Below are 25,735 nucleotides of genomic sequence, written 5' to 3' on the forward strand. Positions count from 1 at the left end.
CTCTGCCCCAGGCGCTAGAGTGGCTCTGGTCGGGGCAGAGCGACGCCCCGGAGGGGCAGAGCATTGCCCCCTGGTGGGCAGAGCATCGCCCCTGGTGGACGTGCCGGGTGGATCCCAGTCGGGCGCATGTGGGAGTCTGTCTGACTGTCTCTCCCCGTTTCCAGCTTCAGAAAAATACAAAAAAAAAAAAAGTCTTCCGCCTTGGTTTTCTTTGTGTCTATAAAATGGGTGTAGGATTAGTTCTACCCAGACTTACATTCCAGGGAGTGTCCCAGGCAACTAAGGACGTAGCAGTGAACTATATAGAGACTGAGTTCCCTTGGGGAGCTTATATTCTAAGGATATGGGGAGAGAGGGGCCACAAATTAATACACATTTACTATTTCAAGTTATATGTGCTGTAAAAATAATTAAGTTGAGTGTCCTGGATTGCTTTTCTTATATAGGGTGTTTCTTTATACCAGGAGTTCCTTCTCTGATTAAGTGATAATTTGAGTTAAAAATAGCAAGATAGTAACCATTATGAAAATACTCTATATACTATAAAGGCAAAGAAGTCATTTTCTCTCATCGTGCTATAAAGTCATTGTGTTCTGGGCTAGCCCTGAAAGAAAGGGGCTAACCCAGAAATTATTCCGAAGTTCGTAGGCTTGTCTGAAAGACAGACATGGCAGCGATAATTACCACATAGAATAATGACTACTAATATAGAAAAGTCTAACACTTCCGTGGAAACATACAGGAAGCAGAGCACAACAGAAGGATTCACAGACAAAATGCCATGTGAGCTGAATCTTTAAAAATATTTTAAAAATAAAAATAGGTCGATGTAAGAAATATCCAAACCTGTAAGAATTTTTATGGCCAAACTGATGACAATTTGCCAGGAAGCAAAATCTGAATGGATTGAGAAAACGCTCTGAGAAATGGCAGTGTCTCCTGCTCTGGCGGGGAGATTGTGCCCTCGGAGTACTGGAAAAAAAGGAAATTCCCCTGACATTCCAAAGGTATTTTATTGTAGATGAAAAAAGAAATAGACAGGTTCCATTAAGCTAAAGATCAGCGTTTGTAAAGGAAGATACCAGCCTAGGACACAACTATTCCCTGTGACTCGCTTTTAGTTCAGAAGTTTTCATTTCGGACCATCCTATGTGGTTACTTTAGGTCTCTGAGTCTGTGAGGCCACCATGCAGGCCTCGCCTGAGCTTGTCAGGTTTAGGATGGGGCCCCTTTTTCATCCACAAATATAATTTTAGAAAAAATTCATATAACACACACACAAAAAAAAAAACCCACAAGAAAAAAGTATTACCACCATCACACATTTTAGTTTCATTTGCCCTTTGACATGTAAAAATAAGAAAAGTTTCTCCTTCCTTACCCCTAGGGTTGGCAGACTTTTTCTGTAAAGGGTGATATACTAAATATTTTAGGCTTTGTGGGCCGGACGGTCCCTGTCCGCGCCATTCAGCAACACCAATGCGGCACAAAAGCAGCCGCCGACAATACAACAGTGAATGAACGTGGCTGTGGCCCAGAACATTTATTGATGAAAACAGGCAGCCAGCTGATCTGGCCATAATTTGTGAACTCCTGCCTCACCTTCCACTCCAGAGATTTGTTATAAAAGTGTGCTGCATGACCAATTTTTAAGACTGACTAGAAGTTTAAATGATGTATAAGAATTTTTCAGGATAGTGAGAAATTCAAGGGAGGAACAGTACAGTGAAGACATATTGAAAGTCATGTGCAAACTACAGCCATGAAAAAAGATTGTTTTAATTCATGGACTATTCAGAGAACTGAACTAACCTTAGTTGATACAGTTAGACAGACCTGATATTTCACAAGCTAAATTAAACTGCTCCTGTGTCATTAAGAAATTAATAGCCGCCTGACCAGGCGGTGGCACAGTGGATAGAGCATCGGACTGGGATGTGGAGGACCCAGGTTCAAGACCCCGAGGTCACCAGCTTGAGCGCGGGCTCATCTGGTTTGAGCAAGGCTCACCAACTTGAGCCCAAGGTCACTGGCTTGAGCAAGGGGTTACTCGGTCTGCTGTTGCCCCACGGTCAAGGCACATATGAGAAAGCAATCAATGAACTAAGGTATTGCAACAGAGAACTGATGTTTCTCATCTCTCTCTCTTCCTGTCCGTCTGTCCCTATCTGTCCCTCTTTCTGACTCTGTCTCTGTCACACACACAAAGAAAGATAATTAACAGCCACCTTCTAGTTTACCAAGAGGGAGGTCATGATGAGAATGAATGACTACAAAGATATGTCAATTTTAACTTTTCCTTCATTGGGCTCTCTGAGTTTGTTCCCTGTGGGTATTCATACTTCCTGGTTCTAGTCACTTCCTAGTGTTCAGATGTGAATAAAATGAACATCATGACTTGAACATCTTTATTTCTCCCTTAGTTTCAAACACATTTCTTTTTTTGTTTTTTTTCTGAAGTTAGAAGCGGGAAGGCAGTCAGACAGACACCCGCATCGGCCCGACCAGGATCCACCTGGCATGCCCACCAGGGGGCGATGCTCTGCCCATCTGGGGTGTTGCTCTGTTGCATCCAGAGCCATTCTAATGTCTGAGGTGGAGGCCATGGAGCCATCCTCAGTGCCCGGGCCGACTTTGCTCCAATGGAGCCTTGGCTGTGGGAGGAGAAGAGAGAGACAGAGAGGAAGGAGAGGGGAAAGAGTGGAGAAGCAGATGGGTGCTTCTCCTGTGTGCCCTGACCAAGAATCAAACCCAGGAGTTCCAAATCCTAGGCCAATGCTCTACCACTGAGCCAACCTGCCAGGGCCCAAACACATTTTTAAAGATCTCTGATCCTGCCATAGGAATTTAATTTCATCATTAGCTACTCCTGAATCTTAACATCCATTAGCTTCCCTGACATTTGGCCTTTTACACTTGAACAGGATGACCTGGAATCAGCAGAGATTCTCTGCTAAGTCTTTCTTTCCAACCACCCCTAAATTTTTCTTCTGCTCCCTGTATGGAAAATTGTGTAGACAAAGCCAGGAAAAGAGACACATCACTTACAAAGAAAATCTCTCAATAGGAAAATGAAACCAAGAAGCTGCTCGGATGTCTTTGGGCAACTGTGTGTGTATTATCTCTTGAAGATCTACTCCTGATATGATGATAGCAGTTCAGGCATCAGAGGGAGACATAGGTTTGAGTTCTAACTTACTTCTTAGTGTGGTAAGATGAGCAAATCACTTTACCTCTTTGTGCCTCATCTGTATAATGGATATTTAATTACTTCCCAGGGTTGTGGTATAGAAAACTGTCACTGCAGAAGGCTCAAGTCCCAGGGGTCTTCTCCCTTCTCAGTTCTTGTCAAGCATAGTGAGCAGTTTATTAAGCAAAGCTGTACACTTGGCATAAGGCACAAGCGGGCAGCTCAGCTAACCTCAGGCGTTATATACTCTTAGTTTCAGGACTTGCTTTTCATATTATTGGGTCTAACATGTAAGGTTTCAAGACTCATCTTCCCTGATATTGAGACTAACATACAGTGTTTAAAGACAGTCTGGACATCTGCTGGTTTTGTTTTGTCTTTAGTGATTGAGATAAACCCCCTTTTTCTCTCCCTTCCCCCTTTCCTGCCCTCGTAACTGTCCATCCTACCTAACAAAACTAATTTGGGTAAAAGCTTGGAATGGTATTCAGTAATTCCACTCCAGTAATAACTGCTTAATCAATATTAAGCTTTTTCATTCCCATTAATTAATATATATATGTTTGCAAGTTTAAATATAACTTCATGAACAAAAAGATGAGAAATCAGGATTTATTTACTAGTGTAGAATTATTTGAAGTTGAAAGTAACTTAAATAGTTTGGGTTTTAAAAAAATTAAATAGCATTTAAATCATTTCAAGGAGAAAAAAAAAGGAAAAGAATATCAGGATGAAGGAGAAATTAAAATAGCATTTCTACCCTAGCTTCTTTTGATTTAGTGTTTCATCTTAAGCCTTAACTCATCATTTTTAGTAATAGAGTATTTATTCCTGGCCCACTTCTGTTCTCACTCTTGTTTTTCTCTCTTCTTTCATTGTGCCTGTAACTCATGCTGCTCGTTGTATTTTATGTTCATCTGTAAGCTCCCTGAGATCCTTTTTGGAACACAGTGAGGTATAAAATAAAATAAAATACTGTGTGTTTGAGATGGCAACTTCAGAAAGAGAGGCCAAGGAAATCAATAATTCTCAACAATGCCTAAAACAGTCAAGTCCCAGCCCTTAATCCGGGGCCTGCTGGGTAATAAAACAACAGTTTGCCTTTCCTTGAACCTGTTTTACTAATTTAAAATTTTTAAATAGCTAACATTTATCAAGTACTTAGTATCTGCTATGAGTCTAAGAACTTTTGCCCGTTTAGTCATTCAATTTTCCCAACAATTCTAAGAGGCAGACACTATATATATGTTATCCCCAATGTATCATACAACTGAGGAGCTGGATGACAAGTCAAGTCACACACCTGATAAGTGGCAAGCTAAGGTTCCCCTGAGGGCACCCTGACTCCAAACCCCTTGCCCTTAGCCACTAGGTAATATGACTCATAGAGGATTTACAAAGGACTTAGAAATCCTTTTGCAATTCCTGTCTTTATTTGGTTTTAGTCTCATAAATATTTATAAAGCATATGAAAGACCACTCTCTTATAAATTAGTTGACTGCCCTTAAAGTTGTTATTTCTTGGTCCTTTCTTCATCATATTTTTCAAACAGTTCAATACAGATTTCTCATGGCTAGGAGAGAGAGAGGATGAGTGAACACAGCCTGCCCTTTCAAACTGTCAAATCAACGTAACAAAACATTCTTAGAGACATTACTGTATCAGACACAGTGCCAGATCCTGAGGCTGCTACAGAGTCGGGTTCTTCGGCTATACGATGTCTAGATCAGTAAAGAATCCAAATATGAAACATGAGGTGATCATTGTGATGAAAGATAGCATGGTAGGGACACATGACGCTCTGAGAGCCATGGGGTGGGTACCATACCCAGATGGGTCATACAGGGAAGGCTTTCCACAAAAAAAAAAAAAGCTTCTGTTGAAGTCTTTTGAAAGATGAGAGGAGAGACATGGTGGTGTTCAGGGTATGTGTATCAGTCCTCTGGGGCTGCCACAACAATACACTATGGACCGAATGGCTTAATAACAGAAATTTATTTCTTACAGTTCTGTAGGCTGGGAAGTCCAAGATCAAGGTGCCAGCCAACTTGGTTTCTTATGAGAGTTCTCTTTCTGGCTTGTAGATGACTGCTTTCTTGCTGTGTCCTCACATGGGGGGTCGGGGGTGGCAGAGGACAGAGAGAGGAAGGAGAGAGGGCAGAGGGGAGAGTATGTGCTCTGGTGTCCCATCTTATAATAAAACTAATTCTAGGCCCTGGCCGGTTGGCTCAGTGGTAGAGCGTTGGCCTGGCGTGCGGGAGTCCTGGGTTTGATTCCCGGTCAGGGCACACAGGAGAAGCGCCCACCTGCTTCTCCACCCCTCCCCCTCTCCTTCCTCTCTGTCTCTCTCTTCCCCTCCCGCAGCCAAGGCTCCATTGGAGCAAAGTTTGCCTGGGCGCTGAGGATAGCTCTGTGGCCTCTGCCTCAGGTGCTAGAATGGCTCTGATTAGGCAGAGCGACGCCCCAAGATGGGCAGAGCATCGCCCCCTGGTGGGCATGTCGGGTGGATCCTGGTCAGGCGCATGCGGGAGTCTGTCTGTCTCCCCGTTTCCAACTTAAGGAAAAAAAAAAACTAATTCTATTGGGTAAGAGTCCTACTCTTATGACCTCATTTAGCCTTAATTACCTCGTAAAAACCTTATCTCCAAAAACAGTCACATTGTGCCCTGGCCAGATGGCTCTGTTGATGAGAGCGTCATTCCTAAGCACAGAGGTTGCCAATTCAATCTCCAGATAGGGCACATTCAATGTTTTTGTTTCTCTCTCTCTCTCTCTCTCCCCCCCTTTTTCTCTCTAAAATCATTAAAATATAAAAATAAATGTATACACATACACACAAATACAGTCAGTCACATTGGGAGCTGAGACTTCAACATGAATTTTGGAGAGACACAAACATTCAGTTCATAACCTATTCCTGGAGGGAGAAAAGGGTTTGAGCATAAAGTATGTTTCAGAAAAATAATGTATAATGGAGAACCCTGTTTCTTCCAAGAATTTGAACATGACAATAAGATAGGGAAAGAACCAAGCTAAGCTGGAATTTAGACATTATCCAACCAGCAATAGCAATGACAAACCCTTAAAAGACTTTCACGTCAGAAGGGTCACGATGAGACTGAATTCTTGGAAAGACCTGTTGTTGGAAAATAGATTGAAGAAGGCCACGACAGAAGGCAAAACAATCAAGGAGATTGTAGTATTAGGGTGGTGACAATGAAGACCGATGTAGACAGGTTAGAGATGTTTAGGGGGTCAAAAGAGTAGGATTTAGAGATATATTGAACACTGCAGAAGAGGGAGAGAGAGGTGTCAAAGATGGCACCCAAATTGGTGGCTTGGGCTTCCCTGACACAACTGAAGGAAACAGGAGCTACATGCAAAATACAAAGACAGAATTGACGCTGTGTCCCAAGCAGGGCAGTGAGAAAACTCTCTCCTCGTTGCTAAGTGCCCCAAGCCTAGCTAGGTCTCTGACAGCTAGGATCTTTCTGTCATTGAACCTGCCTTTTATAGCCGCCCTTAAAGTTTAAAGGCTAGTAACACCTTATTGGTGTTTATCAGCCCTTACCAATTTCCACATAGACTTGAGTTCTGAATATTCCTTTTATCTTTGGTTTATTTTCTCAATGTAATAGGGACTCTAGAGCTCTGAGAAATGGGCCTCTATGATCTTGTCAGTGTATACTGATTGGCTGAGCAAAGAGATCTTAGATTTCTTTTCTAAAATATATCTAGATTAAGAAGTAGTTAAGTATTTTAAAAAAAATAATAATGGTTAATGTTGTTGAGGGTTACCAAGTACTGGGATAAGACATATAAATATCATACATATCAAATTTAATTCTAACAAACATCCTTTTTGGTAGGTACTAGATACTGAGATGTTGGGTCTATGTGACTTGTTAGCAAATCACTCAGCTCAGATGTCAAACTAAAATAGATTGATTCATGACACTCCAATCCTAATTTTTATACCATTTAGTCTCTCCGGTTTTATCTCTGATAGTTTAACAATTGAGATGCAATTTTAAACATTTTATTTGTCTATTAAATTATCAACATTTATACTGTGATCTAAAATAAATTTCTTGTTATAATAATGGAGGCTTATTGTGAGAAACTTGACAAATACAAAGGAAATAAAAAATAATCCATAATCCTACCATCTAGAGATAACCATTATTATAATTTTGATGTATTTCATGCCAGAATTTTTCAGTACATATTTTTTATAGTTGAGACAGTGTTTATACATTTTAATCTTGCTTTTTTCATTTAAATTATAAATATAACCCTGTTCTCATGCTATTAAACATGAGTTATAAATGTTATTTTCAATGGCTGTAAAATATTTCATTATGGGTGTAATTGATGTAACCATTCAAGCATTTTTGAACATTTAGTTTTTTCTCATTTTTACTACTATAAATAATACAGTTGGTATTTTAAGTTATTTCCTTTAAAAATATCACCAGAAGTGTAATTATTGCTTCAGGAAGGGTAGGCACATTTTTAAGGCTTTTAGTACTTTTTAAAAACAGGATAATATCATCATAATAGACACCAGCAGAAAATGGCTGTCCCTGCCTTACCAGACCCTGCACAGCATGGGTATTGTCACCTGTAGATCTTTACTAATAATGTAAGTACTTTTAATTTTGTTTTAATTCCTATTTCTTTGGCTACAACTAACATTTAGTGTTGTTATATACTTTTAGGATTTTTTTTTTAATCAAGAAAGAAAGAGACAGAGATAGACAGGAAGGGGGAGAGATGAGAAGCATCAACTCATAGTTGTGGCATTTAGTTGTTCATTGTTTGCTTTCTCATTTGTACCCTAATGGGGGCTGGGGTGGGGTCCAGCCAAGCCAGTGACCCCTTGCTCAAACCAGAGACCTTAGGCTCAAGCCAGTGACCTTGGACTTCAAACTAGCAACCTTTGGGCTCAAGCTAGTGACCAGGGCCTCATGTCCACGATCCCATGCTCAAGCTAGCGACCTCGGTGTTTCAAACCTGGGTCCTCATCATCCCAGGCTAACACTCTATCCACTGATAGAGTGGATAGGCCCTTGGGATTGTTTTTAATCTTAAAATTTTGTTTTCCCCTGACCTGTGGTGGCGCAGTGGATAAAGCATCCACCTGGAACGCTGAGGTTGCCAGTTCAAAACCCTGGCCTTGCCTGGTCAAGGTACATATCAGAGTTAATGCTTCCTACTCCTCCCCCCTTCTCTCTCTCTCTCTCTTTTCTAAGATGAATAAATAAAATTTTAAAAAAATTGTTTTCTTTTTCTGTTTCTTACCCATTCACGTATTCTTTTACTTAACAGATATTTATTGAGTAACTATTATGTGCCTGACCCTATTTGAAACTCTAAAGTATACAGTAAACAAGACAGTGCAGGTTTCTACTCTCATGGTGCTGATGGCCTAGGGAAAAGGCATTTAGTAAATGTGTTTAAAAAATTTTTTTAATCTGATGGTAAAGGCCTATACAGACTATTCATTTAACAGGGTAATATAATGAAGCAATAGAGCAGGGCTCTTAAAATATTTAGTCTCAGGAACCTTTTTTTTTTTTTTTTTTTGTATTTTTCCGAAGCTGGAAACGGGGAGAGACAGACAGACTCCCACATGCGCCCGCCTGGGATCCACCCAGCACGCCCACCAGGGGAGAAGCTCTGCCCACCATGGGGCGATGCTCTGCCCCTCCAGGGCGTTGCTGTGCCGCAACCAGAGCCACTCTAGCGCCTGGGGCAGAGGCCAAGGAGCCATCCCCAGCGCCCGGGCCATCTTTGCTCCAATGGAGCCTTGGCTGCAGGAGGGGAAGAGAGAGACAGAGAGGAAGGAGGGGAGGGGTGGAGAAGCAAATGGGCGCTTCTCCTATGTGCCCTGGCCGGGAATCGAACCCGGGTCCCCTGCACTCCAGGCCAATGCTCTACCGCTGAGCCAACTGGCCAGGGGAACCTTTTATATTCTTAAAAATTATCAAGGACCCCAGTGTGGGTATATCTATCAATATCTACTATATTAGGATAAAAACTGAAAAAATTGAAAACAGAAGAACACTCACGCACACATTCCCTCACAGCCACCAGCGATGTAATCGCCTGCCAGGTAGCCTCCGGGAAACACCACTGTACAGCTATAGGGGAATGAGAAAGAAAAGACAAAGAACGACTTGGTATTATTACTGAAATGGTTTGGGCCGCATAGAGCTCTGGCAGAGCTCTCAAGGACCCTCGGTATCCCCAGACCGTACTCTGAGAACCTCTCTGATGGAAAATGACTCGAGGCTTTGAATTGGGTGGTTAGAGGAGGTCTCTCTGAGTACCACGTGTAATTTAGGATCTAAGTGATGAGAAGAGCAATAGTGTGAGTGTGAAAAGCAGAGCATTCGGTTTGTGAAAATTCATCAAGTCATGCATTTGTACGTATACATACACATACACGTACACGTACACACACACACACACACACATACACATACACATACACATACACATACATATACATATACATGTATAGTTGGGCCCTTAAACAAAATCTCTGCCTCTGAATTTGGGGCACCAGATGGCCAAATGAGTTATTTTCAGTCTTTCATCAAAAAATTGATGCCGCCCTGGCCGGTTGGCTCAGCGGTAGAGCGTCGGCCTAGCGTGCGGAGGACCCGGGTTCGATTCCCGGCCAGGGCACACAGGAGAAGCACCCATTTGCTTCTCCACCCCTCCGCCGCGCTTTCCTCTCTGTCTCTCTCTTCCCCTCCCGCAGCCAGGGCTCCATTGGAGCAAAGATGGCCCGGGCGCTGGGGATGGCTCTGTGGCCTCTGCCTCAGGCGCTAGAGTGGCTCTGGTCGCAACATGGCGACGCCCAGGATGGGCAGAGCATCGCCCCCTGGTGGGCAGAGCATCGCCCCTGGTGGGCGTGCCGGGTGGATCCCGGTCGGGCGCATGCGGGAGTCTGTCTGACTGTCTCTCCCTGTTTCCAAGCTTCAGAAAAATGAAAAAAATAAAAAAATAAAAATAAAAAAAAAATTGATGCCCTACAACTGAGCGGACTATTTTTCTTTATTCTTTTCAAAAATCTGAATTTATTTTTAAGCTACCAAATTAAAATAATGTGAATGAAATTTTGAAACACACCAACAAGATATAAAATCTTAAACTCTCATGTGATCATTCAGATTTTTGTCTTTTTGCTTTGTTTTGTTAAAATAGGTATATCTTTAACTGGTACAATTAAATATGATAATATCATATTCTGCTTTTTAAAATTTAACATATTATTTGCTTATTCATTTATTTAATTATACTTATGGTTTATTTTTCACCCCCCTGATCCAACTAAAATATAAGTGTTACAAGAACAGGGCAGGAGTTATGCTTATTTTGTTAACTGATGTCCTTCAATTGCTTAGAATAATACCTGATACATCAAAGATTATCAAATATCTTATTTTGATTGAATGTTAAACATATACAGGATGGAGCAAAAGTAGGTTTACAGTTGTTCATATGGAAAATATAATAATTGATAAATGATACAAGAATAAATTCTGTTTTGCATACTCACAAGTGTAAACCTATTTTTGCCCCACCCTGTATATATCTTTTCATATTTATGTCATCTTCTAACCATTCCTTTAAATAGATTCTATTCTTTACTCTTGAGGAAAATACTCCAAAATAAAAGCCTCCTACTCAATGTTCTATATTTCACATTTCAAGATACTGACTTATTAATAAATACCCTTCAGCTTAAAAATTAGTTGTGAACTCAAATACCTGTAAGCTTAGGCAGTTAAATAAGTTAGCATGTGGGGTATAAAAGAGGGTTAATAAGGAGTAGTGGGGTCTGTGGAAGATTTGAGAGTGCATCTTTTATTATATCTAACTGCCTCCCCACTTCTAACTTCAGAAAAATTAAAAAAAAAAGATATGCTATGTAAAAAAAAGCCAGACATAAAGGTACAAATATTGTATAACTCCATTTATTTGAGGTACCCAGACTGGCAAATTCAAAGGAGCAAAAAGTTGAATGGTGGTTGTTGGTAGGGGCTGGAGGGAGGAGGGGGGAGAGCTAATGTTTAATTGCGACAGAGTTTCAGTTTGGGAAGATAAAATATTTTTGGCAATGTATGGTAAAGATGGTTCCACAGTGTGAATGTAATTAATACCACTGAACTTAACACTGAAAAATGCTTAAGATAGTAAATTTTATGCTATGTTGCATTTTACTAAAGTAAAAAAGAAAAAAATTTCATCCAAGGGAATCTACCTTTCAGTATCAGACCTCTACCCAAGCTCTCTATGTAGATTTTGTGTCAGCAAACTTATTTTTTCAGTCCCTCGTGCAGTTACTTGCATATATGGTTACAATCATCTGATCTTCTGTTTTGTGATTCACTGTGTGCAATAGGCTGTCACAGACACAAATGAATCAGTTAGAGATAAGATGGACAGTCGATCAGGATGTTATATAAGAAATTAAAATTCTGACTTGATCTGCGCTTTCACCACACAACAGTTAAGGGCCTTTGAATCCTCTTATTCTATGAGTAGATCTGATGTCATACAATCTTTTAGAATAATTTGCCTTCCAAATTCTATTTTTGTAACTATCCAGTGATTCTATTTCAAACCCTAGGGAACAGGCCTAACTTCTCAGTGGTTTCTGCCATCATTAAAATAAAGACACTATTACAGTACTTGTAAACAAAACAAGCTAGAATGTGCTTTAAGTTCCTTGAACTAATATTGTGTAAGTAGAAAAAAGTAGTGATTAATGGTACTTAACACTGCATCTCATGCTCGAAAAGATGCTCAACAGGGTACAAACTAAAAAGAAAAATCCATGAATACAATACTGTAATATCTATTTTTAATTATGGGGAAGGTGAAGATATCAAACCAGTTAAAATTTCAGTTTTGTTTTTCTAATGTTCCAACTAAAAATCTCAGTTAGTATTCCAATAAACAGATTCTCCATTTTGGCAAGAAGAAATGAGTAGAAATTAGTTCAAAACAATATTTAAATATGGCAGATTTGGCCCTGGCTGGTTGGCTCAGCGGTAGAGCGTCGGCCTGGCGTGCGGGGGACCCTGGTTTGATTCCTGGCCAGGGCACATAGGAGAAGCGCCCATTTGCTTCTCCACCCCCAACCCCTCCTTCCTCTCTGTCTCTCTCTTCCCCTCCCGCAGCCAAGGCTCCATTGGAGCAAAGATGGCCCGGGCGCTGGGGATGGCTCCTTGGCCTCTGCCCCAGGCGCTAGAGTGGCTCTGGTCGCGGCAGAGCGACGCCCCGGAGGGGCAGAACATTGCCCCCTGGTGGGCAGAGTGTCACCCCTGGTGGGCGTGCCGGGTGGATCCTGGTCGGGCGCATGCGGGAGTCTGTCTGACTGTCTCTCCCCATTTCCAGCTTCAGAAAAAATAATAATAATAATAAATAAATAAATATGGCAGATTCCGGCCCTGGCCAGTTGGCTCAGCGGTAGAGTGTCAGCCTGGCATGTGGAAGTTCCATGTTCAATTCCCAGCCAGGGCACACAGGAGAAGTGCCCATCACTTCTCCACCCTTCCCCCTCTCCTTTCTCTCTGTCTCTCTCTTCCCCTCCCACAGCCAAGGCTCCATTGGAGTAAAGTTGACTCGGGTGCTGAGGATGGCTCCATGGCCTCTGCCTCAGGCGCTAGAGTGACTCTGGTTACAATGGAGCAATGCCCCAGATGGGCAGAGCATCACCTCCCGGTGGACATACCAGGTGGAGCCCATTTGGGTGCATACGGGAGTCTGTCTGACTGCCTCCCCACTCTAACTTCAGAAAAATACCAAAAAAAAAAAAAAAAAAAGCAAGTTCAGACGGTGACGCAGTGAATAAAGCATCAACCTGGGAAGCTGAGGAGCTAAGTTCTAAACCCCAAACCCAAGGTCACAAGTTTGAGTGTGGAATCATAGACATGGCACCAAGGTCATTAGCTTGAGCCCAAGGTTGCTGGCTTGGATGGACCCCCCCCATCTCCCCCCACTCCCCCCGCCATCAAGGCACATATGAGAAAGCAATCAATGAACAACTAAGGCGCTGCAACAAAGAACTGATACTTCTCATCTCTCTCCCTTCCTGTCTGTCCCCCAACCCCCTCTCTCTCACACACACACACACACACACACAAAAGGCAGATTCTGAGTCCAGTTGATTTTAAAAGAAAGTCTGATAGATTACAACAAATTAGAACAAGTTCCCAGAGGGTGTTTGCTTCCCTTCAGAAAGGCCTAATTTTAGCTGTCAGCAAGCAAAACGCTGCACAGCTTTAGCAAATCAAATACTTTTTATGAAAGACGATCTCTGGGGAGAATGGAGCTAACTAAAAGATTAGATGAATTTAATTTTTAATCCAGAAATGTATTCTTAACAGGAATCCTTTAAATAGCAGATACCATTTTTTATGATTAATATGGGTGTTAAGAACCCCAAAGCATGTCTCGTCTGGGAAGGGCTCTGTAATTCCTCTAGCAAGGTGATGCCAGGGGCAGTCGGCCTTCTTCTTTGTCCAAGCTGACCCACAGGGCATTTGCTGAGTTTTAAAAAAAAAAAAGTTGAGAAAAATAAGGCCAAAGTAGAGCCAAAGTGGCAACAGAAATGAGAGAAGAGCACAAATTGCCTGGCTTTTCTTTCTTTTTAATGTCATTGATTTAAATAGTTTAATATGTAGAGGAGCCTGACCAGGTGGTGGCACGGTTGATAGAGCATCGGACTGGGACACGGAGGACCCAGGTTCAAGACCCCGAGGTGGCCAGCTTGAGCACGGGCTCATCTGGCTTGAGCAAAAAAAAAAAAAAAAAATCTCACCAGCTTGGACCCAAGGTCGCTGGCTTGAGCAAGGGGTCCTCAGTCTGCTGAAGGCCCACAGTCAAGGCACATATGAGAAAGCAATCAATGAACAACTAAGGTGTTGCAACGAAAAACTGATAATTGATGCTTCTCATCTCTCTCCATTCCTGTCTGTCTGTCCCTATCTATCCCTCTCTCTGACTCTCTGTCTCTGTAAAAAAAAAAAAATATATATATATATATATATATATGTAGAGGAAATTAGAATATTTCTTTTCTGACATATTGGTTACCTTTGTTGAATGGATTCAGAGCCTCTGAGACAAGGAGAGATGACCAGTTCTAAGATTGAAAAGGCAAGCCTGGGCCAGATTGCTCAGTTGGTTAAAGTATTGCACCAAAGCGCAGAGGTTGCCTGTTCAATCCCCGGTTAGGGCACATAAGGAACCAGCTTAATGTTCCTCTCTTTTCCTCTCTCTCTCCTTCTCTCCCACCCTTACTGAAATCAATATATAAAGATTTTTTAAAGATTGAAAATGCAAGTATTGTAAGTCAGGGACCTGGTTTGTTTACTTAGGTAGGAATTAGAAGTGGATCTAAAACAGAATAAGTTTTATCAAATTCTTTTTTTTTTTTTTTTGTATTTTTCTGAAGCTGGAAATGGGGAGAGACAGTCAGACAGACTCCCGCATGCGCCCGACCGGGATCCACCCGGCACGCCCACCAGGGGGGGTGCTCTGCCCACCAGGGGGTGGTGCTTTGCCCCTCTGGGGGGTCGCTCTGCCGCGACCAGAGCCACTCTAGCGCCTGGGGCAGAGGCCAAGGAGCCATCCCCAGCGCCCGGGCCAATGGAGCCTTGGCTGCGGGAGGGGGAGAGAGAGACAGAGAGGAAGGTGGGGGGTGGGGGTGGAGAAGCAAATGGGCGCTTCTCCTTATGTGCCCTGGCCAGGAATCGAACCCGGGTCCCCCCGCACGCCAGGCCGACGCTCTACCGCTGAGCCAACCGGCCAGGGCTATCAAATTCTTTTACTGAGGTAGGAAGAATAAACATCTTCATGTTTAGAATCAGTCATGTGATTCTGAACCAAAAGGAACGGAACATTTCATTCAAGTTGCTTATGTATTCTCAAAGAGAAAAGAATCAGCAAGTGAACCCCCCTTTCTTTTTATGCCAACCTTTGAACAGGATTTGGTTGAATCATATTTGGTATATTAGCATTTTTTCAGATAAAATGCAGTAGACACTAGCAATTTCACATGGCTTAAGTTCACATTGCTTTTTTGAATCCTGAAATTTGAGAATAACTGAGCTAAGGTGCTTCCCACATTCTATATAGATGACCTTGTATGCCATCTGTGTAAAGACCATAATGTCAACTGCAACATGTTAGGCCCTGGGCTTTGTGAAAAGCCATAAATGCTCTTAGAAATATGCATGTGGTGATGTACTTCCTGTTCAAAAGAATGCACCATTTTCTCGTTCTGCTGATACAACGACCAATTGCAGCAATGTAGGGATAAGTGAAAAGTCAAGTGGTGTATCAAGATACAAAACAGTCCTCCATGTTTCTTTTCAAATGCCTTTGTGAACATTCCGGCCCGTTGTGTGGCCAGCCGGAAGCAACAGACTGGCCCCCGTCTCACTTGTGTCTCAGGGAATCTTGGAGAATGTGCTTTGACTCTTAGCATATCAAAGGGAAGGCGCAAGCCCTCTGCATTACTGTGAAATGGAATTTGCACACCACTTTGTATGGTAGGAGAATGCAGCAGTGTGAAGTTCGACAAATTGAGCCTTTCGTGAGGAATGCTCTCAATGAGATTCCTGTCCGGTACTGACACACAGATGTTCTCAGTTGTTAAGTGATTTACTTTACGGTTCCTTTCCATTTGTCAACCATCAGAGAATAGACTCTCAGTCTTCAGGATTCTAATACCAAGTGAATCGCTAAAATTAGAACTCCTAAACGTGTGCTAAATGCCTTTAATTTCTACGACTGGAAAATAAAGGGAATCTAGGAGCATTAGGAGTGATGGCAGAGAACTCCCTACTGATTAGATAGTCTCCATCTCATCACTTATGGTTCCTGCTTCTAGAAATTAGAAGAGTTTGGTCACTTATTCCTCCTCTAATTCTGCCACTTGGGTGGAACTCCAAGTCACTCTTAATTTGTCTTATTTTAGCAACATGTAATCTGGCTAATTTGTTCCTTAAGAATTAAGGTCCAAGTCAGATATCTTCCTTTAAGCCTTAGTTCATGCTATGTTCAAACGTCTGGATAAGTTGGGATAGGGGAAGGAAATTTATCAACTATCTGGATGGTTCATCTCCGAGAGCACAATATCTAAGCAGGTAGAAGCACTACATGAATCAGAAGTACAATTCCAGCCCTGGCCGGTTGGCTCAGTGGTAGAGCGTCGGCCTGGCGTGCAGAAGTCCCGGGTTCGATTCCCAGCCAGGGTACACAGGAGAGGCGCCCATCTGCTTCTCCACCCCTCCCCCTCTCCTTCCTCTCTGTCTCTCTCTTCCCCTCCCGCAGCTGAGGCTCCATTGGAGCAAAGATGGCCTGGGCGCTGGGGATGGCTCCTTGGCCTCTGCCCCAGGCGCTAGAGTGGCTCTGGTCGTGGCAGAGCGACGCCCCGGAGGGGCAGAGCATCGCCCCCTGATGGGCAGAGCATCGCCCCTGGTGGGCGTGCGGGGTGGATCCCCATCCGGCGCATGCGGGAGTCTGTCTGTCTCTCCCCGTTTCTAGCTTCAGAAAAATACAAAAATAATAATAATAATATTGGAATTATACATTTCTAAATAACTCATGGTCAAAAAAGAAATCACAAGGGAAATTAGAAAATACCGTAAACTAGATGAAAATGAAAGCACCAAATCTCAAAATATGGGACACAACATTGGCAGTGACTAATGGCTCATATGAATACTCAGAAAATGGAGAAAACACAATAGGACAGGGGTCCCCAAACTACAGCCCGCGGGCCGCATGCGGCCCCATGAGGCCATTTATCCGGCCCCTGCTGCACTTCCGGAAGGGGCACCTCTTTCATTGGTGGTCAGTGAGAGGAGCACAGGATGCGAATGCATCCTATGCTCCTGGAGTACTGTATGTGGCAGCGCCACAAAGCGCCGCGTCACTCAAGTACAGTATTACTTCTGATGACACAGGACGCACACGTCAAGGCTCCAGAAGCACTTATATCACTTGTTACAGCTAGCAGTGACAAATATGGAACCAGACATTGACCATCTCATTAGCCAAAAGCAGGCCCATAGTTCCCATTGAAATACTGGTCAGTTTGTTGATTTAAATTTACTTGTTCTTTATTTTAAATACTGTATTTGTTTCCGTTTTTTTTTTGTTTGTTTGTTTGTTTTTTACTTTAAAATAAGATATGTGCAGTGTGCATAGGGATTTGTTCATAGTTTTTTTTTATAGTCCAGCCCTCCAACGGTTTGAGGGACAGTGAACTGGCCCCCTGTGTAAAAAGTTTGGGGACCTCTGCAATAGGAGAACTGGTGACAGAAATGATGGGTAGGTACACTTTAAGAGTACTTGTGTTACACGTGATTATAGCTTCAAGGAGGGTGGCCACTATTCAAGTAACCAGGTAGATAACCACTCACTCACCCTATGATGTCAGCTTCCTTTTGTTGTCACCCTCTTCTTACAAAGAAGAGCTTATAAACAAATTGACCAGATTGCATCCGTTAGAGGTCATCACAGATTCATGTTCGTATATTCTTTTTTTCCCAAATTAGTCATTTGCCTTTAGGTTTATTTAATGGTGTCCTTTGACATGTCACAGTCATAAGATTCTATGTATCCAGGTCATTACTATATATTTTCCTTTAGGGTTTCTTCCTTTGCAATTATGTATATATAGCCTTCTCCACCCACAAGGTCATAAAACTAATCACATATTCATTTAATTTTTCTTCAAATTTTATTATGGCTTCACCAAAATATTACTTTATGCTCAACTTAAAATGTAAATATTGTATCCTGTGGTACTACTGGATAAAACAGAGTTTATTATTATATGGAGTCAAATAAGAATCCAATTTTATTAGCCTGAAACACTTAAGGATATTTTAAAAAGCTTAAAATAGAACAATTTGTCATACCTTCTAATGTCAAAACCATAAATAGCTTGCAATTTGCCACAACACAGTGGCTCACAATTTTTTTCACATAGTTCTTTCTTCACCTTTTCTTCATATATGTATACTTGTTATATGCCAGATTAATCCCCAAATAGTTTCTACTGTATTTAATCTTCATTCCTTGTCATTGCTGATTTAGATGAGTATAAATAATTCACCAGGCTAAGGATTTAATCTACAACTCTCATATGCTTGAGAAGCCTATTCTTAAATCAGTTTTGTGACCATATTTCCATACTCACTAGAAATAAGCTAAATGAAAGTGATTAGTAAGATAGTTAGGTTTTCTTTGCCTACACCTCTGTTCTGACTAGTTTATTTAAGATTATTCTCTCAGACACTGATTTCATAATTGCACTTTTCTGTGGGGATAGGACTTGCCCCCACCCACCCCCCATACCACCCAATTTTTACTTTGAAGTTCCCAAAGCATCCATACAGTACTTCTTAGATCTCAGAAAAAAGCAAAAAGCTTTCACAGGCACTTAGACACCTTTTGAAATTTCTAACAGCTTGGAATTTATACCAATTCAATTCTACATCCAGGTGCCACTCAGTATCTTTTCACCTTAAAGTTAAGATTTGGGGAAAAAATAGAGCTAAAACGAGAATGTTCTTTTTTAAATCACTTGCAATTATACCTCAAGGGACTAAGAAAACAGCACATATCTTCTCAAATGCATGAAATTTTCATGCAAATTATTATTTTCAGAAAGAAACTATAATTAAATGTGAGATATAATAAATATACACCACATATTCTACCATATATTATAGTGATAATTGTAAAACTTCAGGACTGTTCATTGTCAGATTCACCAGATTGTAATTACTTAATATATTTTTGTATTTTTCCGAAGCTGGAAACGGGGAGGCAGTAAGACAGATTCCTGCATGCGTCCGACCGGGATCCACCCAGCATGCCCACCAGGGGGCAATGTTCTGCCCATCTTGGGGCATCGCTCTGCCGCGACCAGAGCCATTCTAGCGCCTGAGGCAGAGGCCACAGAGCCATCCTCAGCGCCCAGGCAAACTTTGCTCCAGTGGAACCTTGGCTGTGGGAGGGGGAGAGACAGAAAGGAAGGAGAGGGGGAGGGGTGGAGAAGCAGATGGGCGCTTCTCCTGTGTGCCCTGGCCGGGAATCGAACCCGGGACTCCTGCACACCAGGCCAACACTCTACCATTAAGCCAACCAGCCAGGGCCACTTAATATATTTTTTAATTTATTTATTTTCCAGTTACATCTGACATACAATATTATTTTATCAATAGTTTCAGTATACAGCATAGTGGTTAGACATTTATATAACTTACAAAGTCATCTCCTCCAATAATACCCATCTGACCCATACATAATTATTAAATTATTATTATTATTATTATACTTATTACTATATTCCCTATGTTGTACTTTATATCCCTGTGACTATTTTTTTTAACTGGCAATGTGTACTTTTAATCCCTTTGCCTTTTTCACCCATCTCCCCCAGCTGGCAACCATCAGTTTGTTCTCTGTATCTGTGAGCTTGTTTGTTCTGTTTGTTCCTTTGTTTTTCAGATTCCACATATGAGTGAAATCACATGGTATTTGTCTTTCTCTGTCTGACTTATTTCACTTGGCATAGTACCCTCTAGGTCATCCATGTTGTTGCAAATGAGAAGCTTTCATTTTTTTATGGTTGAGTAATATTTCACTATACAGATGTACCACATTGTTACTTTTGGGGGGAAAAACTTAGTCTGATGGAAGAATGGAATAAAAGAAGAAATATGCATAAAAAATTGACAAAATGTGTATTTTTTATTATTTTTTTATTTAATTAATTGTGTTTACATAGATTCTAGGGTCACCCCAAATCCCTCCCCCCTCCCCCTACTCCCCTCAACATCTCCCTTGTCCCCCTCCCTACAGCGCCCTCCCCCTTCCCTTCAGGTTTATCCCATCCTATCATCATCCCCTTTCCCTTTGTCCTCTTTTCCTCTGGTCCCTTTGATCCCTCCTCTGTCTCCATTCCGCTCCTCAGTTCTCATTATTCCTTGGATTCCTCAAATGAGTGAGGTCACATGATATTTTTCTTTCTCTGCCTGGCTTATTTCACTCAACATAATAGTTTCCAGGTCCCTCCATATTGTTGCAAAAGGTAATATTTCCTTCTTTTTCATAGCCCCATAGTATTCCATTCTATATATGTACCACAGCTTTTTAAACCACTCGTCCACTGACGGACACTTGGGCTGTTTCCAGATCTTCGCTATTGTGAACAATGCTGCCATAAACATGGGGGTGCATTTCTTTTTTTCAGTCAGTGATATGGTGTTCTTGGGATATATTCCTATAAGTTGGATATGTGTATTTTCTTTTGCAAAAGCTTTCTTCTTACTTAGTTTTCAAAGAAGAAAAATTTTTACTTCTTGTTCTAGAAACTCCACCTCCTCCTTACTGACCACAGACTCGCCTTTTTTTTTTTTCCTTTTTGTATTTTTCTGAAACTGGAAATGGGGAGGCAATCAGACGGACTCCCACGTGCACCCGACCGAGATTCACCCGGCATGCCCACCAGGGGGCGATGCTCTGCCCCTCCGGGCATTGCTCTGCTGCAACCAGAGCCACTCTAGCACCTGAGGCAGAGGCCACAGAGCCATACTCAGCGCCCAGGACATCTGTGCTCTAATGAAGCCTTGGCTGCGGGAGGAGAAGAGAGAGACAGAGAGGAAGGAGTGGGGGAGGAGTGCAGAAGCAGATGGGCGCTTCTCCTGGGTGCCCTGGCCGGGAATCGAACCCCGGGACTCCCACATGCCAGGCTGATGCTCTACCACTGAGCCAACCGGCCAGGGCCTCTTTTTTTTTTTTTTTTTTTTTTTAAGATTTTCTATTTATTCATTTTAGAGAGGAGAGAGAAAGAAGGGTGGAGGAGCAGGAAGCATCAACTCCCATATGTGCCTTGATTGGGGAAGCTTGGGATTTCAAACCGGCAACCTCAGTGTTCCAGGTTGATGCTTTATCCACTGCACCACCACAGGCAAGGCAGATTTACCTTTCTTGTAATGCCTCTATCTTTAGAAAAGCTTCTTGAAGATTCTTTACTAGCCAACAAGAAAGTATGGCAGTATCAGTACCACCACTGACATAGTAAGAGAAGAAAAAAATTGTTTAAAATTTGGTTTCTTGGCCCTGGCCGGTTGGCTCAGTGGTAGAGCATCAGCCTGGTGTGCAGGGTCCTGGGTTCGATTCCCGGCCAGGGTACACAGGAGAAGTGCCCATCTGCTTCTCCACCCCTCTCCCTCTCCTTCCTCTCTGTCTCTCTCTTCCCCTCCCACAGCCAAGGTTCCATTGGAGCAAAGTTGGCCCCAGCGCTGGGGATGGCTCTATGGCCTCTGTCTCAGGCGCTAGAATGGCTCCGGTTGCAACAGAGCAACGCCCCAGATAGGCAGAGCCTCGCCACCTGGTGGGCATGCTGGGTGGATCCCGATCGGGCGCATGCAGGAGTCTGTCTGACTGCCTCCCCATTTCCAACTTCAGAAAAATACAAAAAAAAAAAATTGGTTTCTCAGCCCACATAATCAGGATGAAATAGTCTAATTTATAATAAAAGAATTGTCAGTCTATAGAACACTTCTTTTCTATGATTTTTCTAATACTCTTTCCAAACCATTTTTTAAGAGAGGATACCTGTGTCCTAATTTTCATCAACTGTGAATAGTTTTCATTATAAATTTATGATTTAGATTGCAAAAACATTATTAGACAATTGCTAGAAAATATTTGGTTATTCCAAAATTTCTACTAAAGTTCCAAAATATTAAATTATATTTTGATTTTTCCAAAAGCTAAAATCTTGTCTTTTGAGTTAGCTCTACACATCAAAAATTGATGTTTTCCACTGATGACACTTGTAAGATTTGTGCCAGAGGGAATGAATGCCTTCTGAGGATCAGACCAGTGAGTGACCTATCTCTGGGATCATTAATTGCGAGTCTGACAGTGTTTGCCAATAAGACTTTATTATATAGTCTCAGCTTAATGATGTATTTTCCTATCCTAACCTACCTCAGGGCACCCTGAAAAATGCATATGGGAACAGTAAAATTTGAATCAAAGTAATTACATTTTAAAGATTTGGGACCTTTATTACAATTACAAAAAGCCAATAATATAGTTTATTATCTTCCTATTTCAAGTCTTTGACTTGTAATCCTATAGATTGCTATACTGATTTATTCCACAGATTGCTTTAAAAAGGGCAGCATCAGTAATATTCATTTATGGATTACCGCGTCTTGTTGTCAGTATCTCCTAAAATATTATTCTCAGCATATGTGATTCATGAAGACAGGCAGATGGTAAATTTCCCTTTGGCAAAATACATAGAAACTCTTTCATTCTGTCGTCCTTTGGCGAATTCTTCCTATTATAAGCTCTTCTGTTATCACATTGGATGAGAGAATGCTTTTAGGAGGATGATAGTTTGAAGAGAGAAGATAAATTCTTTTCTCTTGATTATGGTTCAGTTATGTTCACAGCAGCGTCATATCACTGAAATGTTAAAGGTCATGTGCGCACCAGCTTGTAATGTACGCTCTCGTCATTTGCTCTAAGAAGCTTCTGTTATGCTATTTCCCTGGCAGGTGAAATCACGCCCTTTTCTGTGAAGTCCATTAATAGCATTCAGAGGAAGGAAGCCCCTCTGAGCATCACCATTAAAAACCATTTTACAGACAATGAAGCCAGACACCAAAATCATCCGGGAGTCAACACTAAACGATGAGAAGGCAATATGGTCCCCACGTGAAAATGTTCAAGAAATAAGCAAGATCAACCTTATCAAAAGAAGCCTGAATGCCCCACATTTCTCTTTAGAAATGTACTTGGACCTGACCAGGCGGTGGTGCAGTGGATAGAGCATCGGACTGGGATGCAGAGGACCCAGGTTCAAGACCCCGAGGTCGCCAGCTTGAGTGCGGGCTCATCTGGTTTGAGCAAAGCTCACCAGCTTGAACCCAAGGTCGCTGGCTCGAGCAAGGGGTTACACGGTCTGCTGAAGGCCCATGGTCAAGGCACATATGAGAAATCAATCAGTGAACAATTAGGGTGTCGCAACAAAAAACTGATGCTTGATGCTTCTCATCTCTCTCCGTTCCTGTCTGTCTGTCCGTCCCTATCTATCCTTCTCTCTGACTCTATCTGTCCTTGTAAAAAAAAAAAGAGAGAAAGAAAAGAAATGTACTTGGTAATCAATGTTTTCCTTGTCACTTTCCCGATCTCGTTGGTTAAGGATGTAACGGGTTAGATGTGTGCGTGCATTCGAGTCTCAGCGGCTCGCTCCATCTCAGGGACTCCGGGGACTTGGTTTCTGCTCTGACAAAACTTAAATGGGGGCTCACGGCTTTCCAGAAACAGCCAACACCAACCCTCAACAGTCTTTGTTAATATTTCCGTTTGGTTCTAGATCAGTTTTCTAAAAAGCACTAACAAATGACTGGTTTACTGATAGGAGGTCTGAAGAATACCGGGAACATGGTTAATGATATTGAGATAACTCTGTGCCAGGTGGGCACTGCAAGTATCAGGGTACGTGACTGTCTCATCACTGTGCTGAACACCTGAAACCAACACTAAATAATACTGAAAGTAAACTGTATTTGAAAAAATAAATTATAAATTAAATAACAATTAGTGAAAATTAGTTCCATAGGAACCCATATTCAAGTAAGCCCTACCTCCCCCCTCTCTCCCTCCCCCCCTCCCCCACTTCCCCGCTGCAGTAAGAAGCTGGGGCAGGACAGACAGCATCCCTCAGATTTCCATTATGAGTTTCTTACAGAAATAACTACGTGGTTACGACAGTGAAACGCGGTCTGCTGAAAGTGATTAAAGGAAACAAGTAAATTAGCTAAGTTGGCTTTCAGACAAACTGCTTGCTGCCTTTGTGTTCTTATCAATCCTCATAAATGCAGCCAAGTGTTCAGGGACAGACCGGGTGAAACAACGGATGGCAACTTTCAGTCACAACCGTGAAATGGCACCCTCCCTCCCTCCCTCCCACCCCACCCCCACCCGCACTCCTGACAGCACAGTCAGCAAACACCCAGCAGTGTCAGCCAGCCACTGGGGAGGCTTTGTGGTGAGCAAAATGCACCGACTCAGACAGCTGTGAACTAGACTCTCAGGGCCAGGGAGCCCGGGGACAGGTGTGCTACCAAACATGCAGCTCCAGCCCCTGCCCGGAAATTCCCCCTCGGGCCTAATCCTTCCTGCTGCTTCTCTCCTTCAGTTAGTATGTTTTGAGGCCCTGCACTGTGCTCTTTGGTGTGCGAACTGCTCTCTGTGGGCTGTACTCAAAGCCTCAGAAGAATCCCGTGAACTAAGTGGCATGTTACCCCTGGAGGAGGAGGTGACGCTCAGTCATTGGTGACCTGCTCAGTCTCCAAGACCCAGTGATTGACGGGTCAGAGACTTGAGCCTAGATCTCTGAGATCCTGCCTTATGCCATGTCAACCACACCCTATCACCTGTTACTTACCGTGGTGGAGACGCAAAGAGGTTAACCACCATCCTCCACACGATTTCCACAAGCATCAAGGAAACATCTGGTCAAATAAAAGATAGGAATTGCTTCCTACTGTCTTCCTTTGGGGCATTTACTCTATGTAGCAGCTGATTCAAGGGTCTGAGAAGTCCCAAGGGAAGGAAATCAGGTTCACCTTGCTTTTTGCAGCATTTCCTTAATTTTTCTGTCCACAGAATATTTTCTGTCTAATACGCATCGCCATGTTCCATCAAAGACATCTCAGGTAGCGCTGCCAGTAAAATACAGGTCTCCCAGTTAAATTTGAATTTCAGATTTTAAAAAAGTCTTTAAGAGATCCAAATGTTATAGGGCGTATACTTAAACAGAACAATTATTTGTATTTTAATCTGAAGTTCAGATTTAACTGATGTCCTATATTTTGATTTGCTAAATCTGGCAACCCTAACTTTGGTCTTTACTGGTTAGTGTCTTTCTTTTTCTCTAAGTACACAGTGAATGATAAAATGTAAGAAGAAAACTTCTAAAGTGTACCTACAATTTTATGTATTCTATTGCACCATATAATTATTAGAACAGGAAATAGGATGGTGATTAATTAGTGTTACACAGCAATGAAGGAAACAAATCAGCCATAACACCAGAACCACAAAACCAAGTAACTACACTTTTGAAATATAAGTTGAGGTCACAATGATGGCTTCTTTTCCCACAAATGCCCTTTGAGCATTTTGAATCCTAGAAATAGGCTCATGGAGCAGACCCACAGCAAAATCAAGCAAGCCAGCTGAAAAAAAATGAGAAACTGGGTGACTTGGGATAAAATATGTCGGTGGCACCATCTTCAGTGCCTCCTAATCATCTCTAGATGAACGACCGGCCAGCACCTCTGTCCCACAGCACGCCCCTCCCAGGGTCATGATTTAGAAACCGCTGTTGGCCCTGGCCGGTTGGCTCAGCGGTAGAGCGTCGGCCTGGCGTGCGGGGGACCCGGGTTTGATTCCCGGCCAGGGCACATAGG

Source organism: Saccopteryx bilineata, chromosome 7 (genome assembly GCF_036850765.1).
Source record: "Saccopteryx bilineata isolate mSacBil1 chromosome 7, mSacBil1_pri_phased_curated, whole genome shotgun sequence".
Classification (NCBI taxonomy): Eukaryota; Metazoa; Chordata; class Mammalia; order Chiroptera; family Emballonuridae; genus Saccopteryx; species Saccopteryx bilineata.